Raw genomic sequence first — 14,130 nt, forward strand, 5'->3', positions numbered from 1 at the left:
AGTTGAAGTAAATAACAAATACATTTTACTGAGATCTGTTTTTAATTAAAAATTGCAAGACCTCTCATATTAATTTGTTATTCTGCTGCATGATTTCTTCTTGATGCTTTTATCCAGGAAGTTGCGAAATGGAAGAGAGGCTTGCAGGTATTCCTTGGAGAGGAGAGTATTGGCATTCCGAGAGTGTGCATCTGAATGCAATTAGAAACATCATTTCAAAGAACACAAGTTTATCTTGTTCTGCAGTGCTCATAATGAGCATTCATTAAAAAAATAAACACATACACATGCAAGCACACACACACATACATCATGAAAATCATTATAGTTTCTTTGCTACTATTTGCAGAGGATGAAGAATTCTATGAAGAACTACTCACTTAGTTAAATCAACATATACTTAATTTGTCTGTAAATTCAATGCAAAGAAATGTATATTGTAATATAGTTTAAAAAATTTAATGATTTTTGTAAACAGGAAGCAAGAGATATGAAAGAGTTTTATATTATTTAGAAGTCTCATATGGCATATATGTGTCTGTGTATATAAAATATTTTTAGAGAGTCTCGGAAATTAAACAATAAGGACTGAGGTGCTAAAGAAGACATAGTTTTAAATTTATAGTCATGATATTAGTAGATAAAATGTTAAATCCTTAGTAGCTATATGACACTAGATTAATCAATGAACCTTCTAAGTTTCAATTTCTATATCTATGATTCATGAGCTAAACATGTCATACAGTTATGAGTTCATATAAAAATAAAAATGGAGCAATGAAAAAGAAAAATGAAGCAAATTTGTAAAAGTTTCTAGACTTTCAACTTCAAAAACAGGAACAATCCTATTTTTACTAAAACAGTAGTTATCCAAGTATTTTAAGAAAAATAAATAGAAGCAGGATAAAAAAAAAAGATGAGAATCATTGGACTAGATCAAGACTACACAGAGGATGTTACTGCAAGACATGATAGTACAACATTTTGATGATATCTAAGATTCTAATCTGAAGATAACTAAAAAAGATATCAAATTATGGAACAGAAATACATACATACATCATTTCCAATTATCAAGAAAGCAGATGAGAAATTGTCAATATCTAAAAACAAATGTCTACTTTCCCATCTCTACAAAATTTTCAAAACAATTTTCATACATAATGATCCCAAAAGAAAGAAAGATTATTGTACAAATGTTATTCTACAGTTGAACACATATTTGACTGAATGGTAAAAAGAAAGACACAACTTATAATGTTTCCATTGATTATGAAAATATTGCTGAATATAAATTATATTGAATATTCAAAAACTTATAACATTTGACTCTTTAAAGTAAAAGATATCCCTAAAATATTTCCCACCACCGATATATTATCCATGAATGTAATAAAAGATTGCTTGAGTCCTCACTCAAGTCTGCTAAAATGGTGGAGTAAGTCAGAAATTCTAAACTCTCCAGATTTCGTCCACAGACAAAAATAAACCAATCAAACAAACAAACAAAAACACCTCAAAGTGAACATAGAACATCAAAAATAAATAAGATTTGGTGTAGAGCAGTAATTTTCCTAGGAAAAACAGAGATCTGAAGAAGTTTTCAGGACTGAGTTTCTGCCAAAACAAATTTAAACACCTTTAGGCTAGCTTTGCCAAACAGCAAATGGCATAACTAAAGGCAAACAGGTTGAGAGGGAACCTCAGCCTCAGTCACAGGAATTTTCACCTCTCAGATAGTATTGGTTATTGGGTGACTGGGAAGAAGAGAAAATAACTTTGGCTGGCAAGGGATGCTAGACACAAGTGTGCTGCCAAGACTTGATCCTGTGCTAAAAGGAAACAGGAGAAATTCAGGGAGTACAGAAGCAGTGGCACTGTGACTAGCTATGAGCACTAGCTTTGGGCACTTAAAGGAGAATTGAGTTCTTGGTCTTAGTTCTAGTTGAGAGGGGAGAACTGAAGGTTAAAGCCACCATAATGTTCTGTAGATTATTGGGAATGGGGATAAAGAGAAAATAGCATTCATTTGGGAGAATATAAAAGGTTGCAAGGGTAGGTTAAGAACTGGAGAGCAATATGGAACTATGGTCATAAACAATAAACCTGCTCATACCCTTTGACCCAGCAATTCCAATTCTAGAACTATATCCAGAAGAAATTGTAAAAAATGGGAAAAGTCTTACATGTTCCAAAATATTTGTAGCATCTCTTTCTGTAGTATCAAAGAATTGGAAACTGAAGGGATGCCCATCAATTGGGGAATGTCTAAACAAGCTTTGGTACATGAATACTCTGTAATATTAATGTTCTATAAGAAAATGTAAATGGTCAGACTATGGAGAAGCATGGAATGACTTGCTGGATCTGATGTTGAGTGAAAAGAATAGAGGCAAGGGAATAATATGTACATCAACTACATCAGGAGAGGAACAATCTTGGTAAACAACTCCTCTTGACAGTCTAGAGAGTTAGGACAACTGTATTTGACTGGAAATGGACTATATTATCCACAACCAGTGGAAGAAAAACGAAACAAAATACACAGAAAAAAAGTAACTCTTTTGAACCTGATGAACACTTTATAAAAATTATCTTTTATGCATCTCTTTCCCTTAATCCTAATTCCTTATGCCAAAAATTCCTGATTTGTAAATGTGTTTAACAAAATATATATGTAAAATGTTAACTTGACTATTCCCTGCTGAGGGGAAGAGAGAGTTGTGGTGGGGGGATTTTGTAACTTGGAAATATACATGTAAAAATTGATGAAAATAAATAAATAAATATTTTTAAAAGGGTGAGTTAAGAAATAGAAGGTCAAAGTAGCAGGTAAATTAAGGCAGAAGAGTGAGGAGAGATAGGAATAGGGGTAGAAAGTTAGTCAAAAAAATTAGGGAGTAGAAAAATAAACAAGTAACTGTAGCCTATAAGTTAATTAGATGAATTCACCTATAAAATAAAAAAGAGTGGATTGACAATTTTAATTTAACAATATGTTGCTTTTAGGAAAGGCTATAAAAATGAGTTAAACAAACAGAATAAATAGCTGGAGTAGAATTTATTAAGAATAAAAGAGCAGAGGTATAGTTTTGATCTCAGATAAACTTAAAGCCAAAAGAGTTTCAGTAAAGGAGAAAAATAGGGAAACTATACCATATGTCAGCCACATTAATTGATACTTTTATATTGTTTAAAATAGCCAGATAGAGTAATGTTGAAATTGATTGTAATAATAAAGTTAGGGTCTTCAGGAAAGGTGCCTGCCTGACTCCAAAATGCGCATTGAGAAGTGTTATTTCTGTTCCAGGTCTGTGTACCCAGGGCACTGCATAATGTTTGTCCACAATGACTGTAAGGTTTTCAGATTTTGTAAACCTAAATTCCATAAAAACTTTAAAAAGAAGCGCAATCCTCAGAAGGTCAGATGGACTAAAACCTTCCGAAAGGCAGCTGGCAAAGAACTTACAGTGGATAATTCATTTGAATTTGAAAAACATGGAAATGAGCCTGTCAAATAGCAGGGAGAGCTATGGAATAAAACAGTTGATGCCATGAAGAGAGTAGAAGAGATCAAACAGAAACGTCAAGCTAAGTTTATATTGAACAGATTAAAGAAGAGCAAAGAACTACACAAAGTTCAGGCCATCCACGAAGTCAAACAAAACATTCACCTTATTTGGGCACCTCTTGCAGGCAAAGGAAACCAATTGGAAGAAAAAATGGTGCTCAAATTACAACAGGATGTGGACATGGAAGATGGTTCTTAGAAATCTCAATGTCCTGCAACCTTCACTTTGTATTTCTCTAGAAATTATCTTGCAGAGTCTTGTACTCATGTCCATCAATGTTCTATTTTTCACATAAGTTCAGTAAAATAAGAGATCATTAAAAATGCATCTCTTCCATATTGTTATCTATAAACTAACAAATTATAAAGCTGTTAGAGTGGATTCAAGGTTAAAACTGCAATTGAATAGAAAGGCTTTTAAAAGTGGTAAAAGTACTATTTGTAATTACAGAAGTGCATAGAAACAAATTGGCTATATTATTTGCATAATGACTCTAAGAATTCATCTAATGCTATAATCACATTGTGCTTTAAGGTCACTGATGTATAAAATAAAATATTTCTTTTAAAAAATAATAATAATAATAAAGTTAGTTATAAAATAATGATTCATATGATTGGTACAGCTTTCCAGTTTCAAGTAGAATGTCATTCATAAATATAAGCAAAGGGTGATTTTTTTCTCAGTAAACCACTAGCTGTCCCAGATGCTCTGGATTATCCTATGAACCCCCTAACTATACAGATCCCTAAATGATGGAATAATTCCTTTTGAATCCTATCCACCCCCAAAGATCATCTAATTAATCATACCAGACCAAAAAAAGGAGTCTACTGAAGAATACACATTACCCAGACTTGGTCTACACTCACATGGACAACGTGTGGATCCAGTATATACTATATACTTGTGTGTGTGTGTGTGTGTGTGTGTGTGTGTATATATATATATATATATATGTGTGTGTGTGTGTGTGTGTGTATGTATGTGTATATATTAATATGTATATATTTGCATGTGTGTGTATGTATTAGAAATACATATATAATATATATTATATGTATACATATATGTAGATGTTTATATAAGTTTCAGAAAAAGCCAAGGAACATTCAATATGATGTTTTCTGGCTAGCTCCAGGAAAAAATTCAGCTGAAGAATAGATAGATAGATAGATAGATAGATAGATAGATAGATAGATAGAGCATTTGTAGCTCTAAGACCTTTGAAACTGTCAATTACAGGAGCTCATGTAAAATTATATCAAAATGTGGTTGCCTACAAAAATTCAACAGTATTATACATCAATTTCATGGCTACCCAGGTTCTGGAAAATGGACAATGCTCTTGTTTTCCCTACCACCATAAAGCTGTGTGTCTGCTCTGAAGCTTTATAGCATGATATTTTCAGTCATGTTGGAAAATGTCTTCACTGATGAAAAGCACGACATCAAGGTCAGCTACTACACTGATGGTAAATTATTCAACCTGAAAAGACTACACACAAAGACCAAAGGAAAGGGAGTGTTAGTGAATGATTTTCTGTTTGCAGATGATTATGCTCTCAATGTACAGCTTTTGAAGCTGAGAAGCAACAGAGTACGGTTGATTCTCAGCTTTTTCTTCTAATTTTGATCTACCAATTGTCACTAAAATATTAGAAGTATTCCATAGCCAGCATCACACTGTCCATATGCTATAGAATTAGGAGAAGCTTTGAATATTATGCATAAGTGTTAGGGACTGATGTGTGGGAGTGCTGTGAACCTTCATCACCTGGTGCCCTTGAGCACCAGAGTCTTGTTTTACTAAGTGTCATGGGAGTGGGAGTGGAATAGAGCTTGGGAGGAATATTTAAGCACTTGTGTTTTGGTGAATAAACAGAGACCTTGGTGTACATAGGGAAAATTTGTCTTCCTTGTCTCCAGTGCTTCCCTGGGGAAGTTTGAGGGAGTCCAGAAAGGGATTCAACACATAAGTTCAATTACCCTGTCAGAATACTTTCCAGGGATGCACACAATGATAATGTGATACATTAGTTGCTAGTTGCTTATGTTTTGGGAATCTCCAGAGAAAAAAATATAGGAGAGAAGAGGATTTTAGAATACCTAGCAAACTGAAGGTATACAGAGCCATTGTACTGGCCTGTGAAACCTGGGTGATCTACCAGCACCTGCCAGGAAACTGAATTCTTTCTATTTAAATTTCCTTGGGAAGATTCTTTCTATCACCTGTCAGGATAAGATTCCAAACTCTGAGGTCTTTTTCCAAAATAAAATGCCAAGCATACAAACTCTACCACATAGAGTTCATATTTGCTAGATTGGCTCCATTGATTGAATACTAAGCCATATGCTTTCCAAGAAGACTATTTTATGGAGAATGCACAAAGGAGAATGCTCACATGGTGTGGTCAAAAACAGCAATACAAGGATATCCTCAAGACTTCTAATTGCCAAAAAATTGAAAAGATCATATAAAATAGGTCCAATTCCCTTTGTCAAAAGTCCCAGTGTTTTTATTGATCTTAAGTTTGTCTCTGAAACAAAAATCAACTTTTTGAAATCAGGTTTAATTTTTCGTTAATGATGTTATATGGTTCTTTAATAGAAATGTTTTCAGGAGTTAAGTCCAATAGTCAGTGGAAATGCAAATGATGCCTATAAAAACACTGCAATTTATTATATGCACAACAATGTGCAACAGAAAAAGTGGAAGGTTTTATTTTTTATCATAATGTTATATATGATGGTGATACGGATAAAAGTAAGACATTAAATGTAAATTAACATGATTCATAGATATCATGTATGGTACATAAGTGTCAATATAAATTGAAATTAAAAAATTAAAAGAAAAAAGACTCTCAGTACATTGAGTATATTCCCTAAAGAGAATTTTAGGCTGATATGTTGCAAGACATGAATCAATCATCAATTCAGTAGCATTCACTAATGAATTCCTTTTTGTCATTCTGACTTCATTCTGGTTGACTAGAGATACAATACAACTCTTTGTTCCTTCAAAGAGTTTATGTTCAATTACAAAGGCAAATGGTTTGTCATTTTTAACTTTTGAGGTAGTACCTATATCAATGAAATAATTAATCTATGGTAGCATTAAATGACTTAATTGGCTAAGGAAATAAATAATAATTTGAGAAGAATCAGAAAACATGCTAATTCAAGGAAGTCAAACAGTTTAAGAACTTCAATGGAAGGAAGTAGAAAAAAATAAAATTAAAATTAATTTTCCTTAATACATCTACAATCAAATAGTATGCCTGAATAATAGAATTCTTGAATGAGTTAAATTTGCTCCTAAAAAGAAATAATATATTGTATATAAATGTGAAGGTAGTTTAATTTTCCTGAGCTTTTTCTAGCAATAGTATTCCCTAATAATAGTTGCATACAATCACTGAGGTAGCACCTCACACCTCTCAGACTGGCAAATATGATAAGGACAATAATCAATGTTGGAGGGATATGGGAAATCTGGGACACTAATGCAATGTTGGTGTAACTATGAACTCAGCCAATCTTACTGAAAGTAAATTTGGAATTGTGGACAAAGGGCAATAAAAATATGCATGCCCTTTCATCCAGCAATACCACTACTGGGTCTATACCCTGAAGAGATTATGAAAAGACATCAGTTGTACGAAAATATTCATAGAGGCCCTGTTTATGATGGCAAAGAATTGTAAATTAAGTAAATGTCTTTCAGTTGGGGAATGGCTTAACAAACTGGTATATGTATATCATGGAACACTATTGTTTTTTTTTTTGTTAAAGATTTTATTTGAGTTTTACAATTTTTCTCTCAATCTTATCTTCCTCCCTCCACTCCCTCATGGAAAGCAATCTGTCAGTCTTTAATTTGTTTCCATGTTATACATTGATCTAAATTGAGTGTACTGAGAGAGAAATCATATTGTAGGTCTCTAGTTTTTAATCCACTCTATTCATTAATGTTTTAAGGGAGAGTTCATCCCATTCACATTTGAAGTTATGATAACTTCTTCTTTATTGCCCTCTATGCTATCTTCCCTCTGTTTGTATTTTCCCCCATCCCCTCCCTTTATCTATATTTCCCAGTATTTTGCTTCTGAATATTACCCCCTTCAGTGTGTATGCCCTCCTATGTCACTCCCTCCCCTTTCCTTCCCCTTTCCCTTTTTCTCTTTTCCCTTCCCTTATATTGTTAGTTCCCCTTTTTCCTCCCATTCCCACTCCCCTTTTCCCCCTTTTAATACTTGAAAGGTTAGATTTTTTTTAAGTTAACTAAGTATATGTGAGTTCACTTTAAGCCAAGTCTGATGAGAAGAAGATTCAGGTGTTTCTCATCGCCTCCCTTCTTCCCCTCTATTACCATAAGTATTCTGTAACCCTTAATGTAATCCCCTCCCTCCTCCCGTCTCTCTCCTGTCACCCTTTTTAAGGAGGTAGTTTTTCAAAAAATCATTCTATCTGAATCATAGAAAATTCTGAATATCCGTCACATCTAGCTAAGTACATTGTATCTAATGGAGTTAAAATTCTTGAGACTTATTAGGGTCCTTCTCCCAAGTGGGGTTAAAGCCAGTTATATCCCATTGGATAGCAGTCTCATGGATAGGTCGTGAATGTCCATCACATCTGGCTAGGAATACTCTCTCTGTTAGAGTTACAATTCTCAAGATTCATGAGAATCTTTTTCCTCATGCTGGAATATAGCCAATTTCAACTTGTTGGATAGCAGGTTTTTTTCTTTTACTGTACCCCCTTTCTTTTACCTTTTCATGTGTCTCTTGAACCTCCTGTTTGATGTCCAGATTTTCTATTTAGCTCTGGTCTTTTGATCAGGAATTTTTGGAATTTTTCCATTTTTGTGAAATGTCCAGCTTTTTTTCCTGGAAGAGAAGGCTCAGCTTTGTGGGATAGTGGATTCTTGACTGCATTCCAAGCTCCCTTGCTCTTCAAAATATCTCGTTCCAGGACCTTCCATCCCTTAGTTTTAATGAAGCCAGGTCCTGTGTAATGCTTACTGTGGCTCCTTGATATTTAAATTGTTTCTTTCTAGCTGCTTGCAGGATTTTCTTTTTATCTGATAGTTATGGAATTTGGCCACAACATTCTTTACTGTTTTCATCTTAGGATCTTTTTCTGGAGGGGATTGATGTATTCTCTCAATAATTACTTTGCCCTCTGGTTTCATGATATCAGGGCAATTTTCCATCACTAGATGCAGTAATATTAAGTCCAGACATTTTTTTCTCTTCAATCTTTTCAGGAAGTTGAATAATTTTCAGGTTGCCCCTTCTTGACCTATTCTTGAGGTCAATGGTTTTGCTGATGAGGTATTTTACATTTTCTTCTATTTTTTTCTATGTTTTGATTTTGTTTGACAGGCTCTTGCTGTCTCATGAAGTCATTAGTTTCTGCAGACTCCATTTTTTTTCAGGAGGAATTTTCTTCATTAACCTTTTGCAATTCCTTTTCCAGCTGGTGAATTCTACTTTTGAAAGAGCTTTCCATTTGACCAATTGAGGTTTTGAGAGAATTATTTTTTTTATCTGCCATTTGAGGACCTGAGAGATTTATTCTCATTTTGTATTTGTCCAATTGTATTTTCTAAGGATTTGTTTTCTTGTTGCAAGGTATTAATCTTCTCTTGGGTCTCTTTTGCCAAATTTTCCAATTTATTTTTAAAGTCCTTTAATTCTTCAAGGGATTCTTTCTGTACTGGAGACCAGATCATATTCTCCTCAAAGGTTCTAGGTCTCTGTGAGTTAGGGTCTTTTCTTTCCAAGAATTTTTCTATGGATCAACCTTTTCGCTGACCCTTCTTCATTTGGCTAAGACCTTGAGATGGGGAGTTGCTGGTTCACAGGAGTTTGGTGTTGGGATTGTTAGAGGCTTTACTCACAGAGTCCAATTTCTCTGCTTTGCCAGTAGGAGGTGCTGGTTGCTTTCTCTGACCTTGATTAAGGAGTTCTCCTTTAGCTTGAAGGGAGGGGCTGGAGCTATTGAATTCTTTTGCCTTCAATCAATGGTGGGCTTTACCCTGGGATGAGGTCATTCCTCTCCCTATTGTCAGATGAACTGGTTCTTCTGCTCCCACACCTGTGCATGAGGAAGAAGTAGTCTGTAATTTTTTCTTCTGAGAAGGGGCCTCAGCTGCAATGGAGGTGTGGACTCACAATTCCTTAGACCTGAGAAGCCCAGGGATGGTGTCCACAGCTCTCCTGCACCAGAACTCTCCCCCCACCCCCAGCCCTGTCGTCAAGCTCCAGAGGGTCAGGGCACCTCTGCTCCCTAGTTGACTCATGCCCCCAGGGTCTAGCCCCACTTCTGATCCAGCAGGTCCAGCTCTTGGGCCCTCAGACTCCCTGCCTCCAATTCAGTCACTAATCTGGCTGCTCTGGGACTGATCCGCCCTCTGCACCTGGACTCTCCCACCTGAACTCACCCAAAGTTATAGAAGACAAGTCCTGAGGAAGATGTTCTTTCTCCTGCATTTTCTTTCTTGGTTTTGTGAGTTGGATTTCTATTAAGAGGTTTGTTTTGTATGATAGATGGGGAAAGATCAGGAGACTTAAGAACTGTGCCTGACTTCGCTCCATTATCTTGGCCCGGAACACTATTGTTCTATTAGAAACCAGGAGGGATGGGAATTCAGGAAAACCTGGAAGGATTTATATCAACTGATGCTGACCAATATAAGCAGAACTAGAAAAACATTTTACACCAAAACAGCAACATGGGGGTGATGATCAAACATAGTGGACTTGCTCATTCCATCAGTGCAACAATCAGGAACAATTTTAGGCTATCTGAGATGGCAAATACCATCTCTAACCAGAGAAAGAATTGTGGTGTTTGAACAAAGACCAAAGACTATTACCTTCCATTTATGAGGGAAAAGTTATTGTATTATGTGATTTTGCTATGTCTTATACTTTATTTTTCTTCCTTAAGAATATGATTTTTCAGGGGCAGCTAGGCAGCACAATGGATAGAGCACTGACCCTGGAGTCAGGAGTACCTGAGTTCAAATCCGTCCTCAGACACTTCATAATTACCTAGCCTTGTGACCTTGGTCAAGCCACTTAACCCAATTTGCCTTAAAGAAAAGAACATGATTTTTCTCTCTCATCACATTCAACTTAGATCAATGTGTTCCATGGAAACAATGTAAACACTATCAGACTGCCTTCTGTGGGGGGTGGGGGGAGGGAAGTAAAAATGGGGGAAAAAAAGGTAAATCTCAAAATAAATAAATTCTTTCCTTAAAAAAAAGGAATAGTTGCATAGGACCTTCAGTCTCATATCATATGAAATATACCTCAGTGAAGTTAGGACACTTTCAGAGTTTTTCATGAAACAATTTTAAATGAAGCTTCTAGACAGATGCTAAAGTGACAGAATTCACAAAAATAGTAAAACAAGAACTCAAGTCAAGATATAATGGAGTAATTTCAGTAAAGGTCTGTCTCACTTGGGTAAAAGAGGAGTATAACTCCAGAATAGGCAGGTGAGTTGGAAAGCCAGCACAAGACTCTTAGTCATAACACAGCTCAGGTTCCAGCACAGCAAGTACAATATTTGTAGCTCTGAATAAAATCAGTAAGATCAATCACATGGGCTCATGGCAAATTACATAAAAATTTGGTTGCCTTCCAAATTTCAGCAGCATTATATGTCAATTTCATGATAACATATCTACCCAGGTTCTGGAAAATGGACAATAGTCTTGTGTTCTCCCAATCACCATAAAGCTTTGTGTCTGCTCTGATTCTTTTCAGCATTATATTTTCAGTCATACTATAAAACAACAATCCACTTTGTAAAAGAATAAACCACTGAAATACCATTGGCAATCAGTAAGTCAGAGACTAAACCCCTGATCCCAGAAGTAAAAGTTTGGGATTATAGCTTCTTTACCCCAGTCAACTATAAAAATGTGCAAAAATGGGGAAAAAAAAGCATTAACTGTAAAAAGCTTCTATTCCGATGGGGATAATAAAATCACTTTTTCAGAAGAGCAAAACAGTGACAAAATGTTTGCATGTGACCTCTCAAAGTGGTTTTTGAATTGGTTGCAAATGCAAAAAGGCCTCTTGAAGGAGCTTAGAAAATTTTAAAAACTAAAGAAGAGATTAAGAAGAAAAATGGAGAAAGGGAATGAGAGTCATGAAGGAGAATTATAAAAAAAAACTGACAGAAGAAAATAACAAATTTAAAAGTAAAATTGGCCAAATGGAAAAAAATCAACTGCTCTAAAAGTAAACAATTGGAAAAAGAAACTTAACAGCTAACTGAATAAAGCAAAATACTATAAATTAGAATTGAACAAATGGAAACTAATGAATCTATAAGAAACCAAGATTCCATTAAGCAAAATCAGAAAGCTGAAAAAATAGAAGATAGAAAATATGATCAATCAACCAGAAAAATTTATTCAGGAGGGAAAATTTATGAATTATTTGTCTCCCAGAAAGACACAAATTATTTGTATACCTGGAAAATATCATGCAGGGAATTAACATGGAAAATTGTCCTAAAATCCTAAAACAAGAATGAATTCCTCGAAAGGAACAGTCACCCCCAGAAAGAGAAGCCTAAATAAAAACTCCAAGGAATATTATACATAAATTTCAGAATTCTCAGATAAATGAAAAAATACTCAAAGCTGCCAAGAAGTAATTTAAATACTAGGGAGCCACAGTCAGAATTACACATCACCTATCAATTTCAACATTAAAAGAATGAGAGGAACTGAAATATGATACTCCAGAAAGCAAAAGAGTTTGGATTATAAACAAGAATCTCTACCCTTCAGAATTAATCATATACTTTCAGGGGAAAAGACACATTTTTAATGAAATAGAGGACTTTAAATTTTACCTGAAAAAAGACCAGAACTGAACAGAAATTTGAACTTCAAATATAAGATTCATTAGTAGCATATGAAGGTAAATGGATAGGAATAAGTATGTTAGTCAATAAGACTGTAGTCATTTACTGAGGTTTCTTTTGAACCTATCCTAACCCACTGATCCTTTACTCTTTTTCTTAAACAGAAACAGATGATTTTGATGACTGCTTCTTTAAAATATAGTTTTAGATTTGGTAGAGCTACACCCCCTTCCTTTATATGTTTTTCATCTATTTCCTTGTTCTTCTTGCCCTTTTCTTGCTCCACATGAAATTGATTACAATTTTTTTCTAGCTCAATAAAGTAGTCATTTAGTAGTTTGATTGAAATTGTGCAGAATAATTTAATTTGGGTGGAATTTTCATTTTTATTATATTAGCTCAACCTAACCATGAACATTTGACATTTTCCCAATTATTTGGATCTGACATTAGTTGGGTAAGAAGTGCTTTCTAATTGGGTTTATACAGTTTCTGGGTTTGAGTTGGGAAGTAGATTCGCAAGAATTTAATACTGCCTATTGCTATTTTAATTGGATTTTCTCTTCTATCCATTGCTCTTGAATTTTGTTGTTCATATATATAGAAATGTTGAGGTTTTATGGGGATTTCTCTTATATCCTGCTACTTTGAAGAATTTTTTAATTGTTTCAAGGAGCTTTTTAGATGATATTCTTGGGTTCCTTAAGTATACCATCATATCATCTGCAATGAGTGAAAATTTTGCTTCCTCATTGCAAATTCTGATTCCTTAAATAAGTGTTTTATTCTCTTATTGCTACTGCTAGCATTTCTAATATTATATTGAATAGTAATGGTGATAATGGGCATCATTGTTTCATGCCTGATTTGATTGGAAATGCTCTGAGTTTACTCCCATTATATGTAACATGTGTTGATGCTTTCTAGATAGATACTATTTATTATTTTAAGGAAAACACCATTTATCTCAAAAATTTCAAGAGTTTTATTAAGAATGAAAGTTATATTTTACCAAAGGCTTTTTCAGCTTCTATCAAGATAATCATATGATTCTTGTTGGTTATGCTGTTGATATATTTAATTATATTGACTGTTCTCCTAATTTTGAATGGACCTTGCCTTCCTGGTATAAATCCCACCTGATCATGGTTCATGATCTTAAAAATAACTTGCTATAGTCTCATTGCTAAAATTTTATTTAAGATTTTTGCAACAGAATTCATTAGGGTTATTAGTCTATAAATTTTATTTCTCATTGGTTCTTGCTGGTTTAGGTGTTCAGCACCATGTTGGTATCATGAAAACAGTTTGACATACATCCATACTCTCCTATTTTTTAAATAGTTTATGTAGAATAGGAATTAATTGTTCCTTAAATGTTTGGTAGAATTCACTTGTAAATCCATCTGGACCTGGAAACTTTTTCTAAGGGAGTTTATTGATGGTTTCTTCAATTTCTTTTTCTGAAATGGGGTCATTTAAGTAATTTATTTCCTCTTCTGTTAATCTGACAGTTTGTATTTTTATTAATATATATCGATTTCACTGAGGTTATCCATTTTATTGGTATACAGTTCTGCAAAGAAACCCTAAATTATCTCTTTAATTTCCTATTCATTGATAGTTAGTTCACCCTTTTCATTTTTGTTACTGA

The 14,130-nt window shown here is 34.3% G+C and overlaps 1 pseudogene; it reads left to right on the forward strand.

Moving 5' to 3' along the window:
- The first annotated feature begins 3,278 nt into the window (after positions 1-3,278).
- LOC141491891 (putative ribosome biogenesis protein RLP24 pseudogene) lies at positions 3,279-3,834 on the forward strand (annotated as a pseudogene).
- The last annotated feature ends 10,296 nt before the right edge of the window (positions 3,835-14,130 follow it).

This window comes from Macrotis lagotis, chromosome 6 (genome assembly GCF_037893015.1).
Source record: "Macrotis lagotis isolate mMagLag1 chromosome 6, bilby.v1.9.chrom.fasta, whole genome shotgun sequence".
In the NCBI taxonomy this organism is placed as follows: domain Eukaryota; kingdom Metazoa; phylum Chordata; class Mammalia; order Peramelemorphia; family Peramelidae; genus Macrotis; species Macrotis lagotis.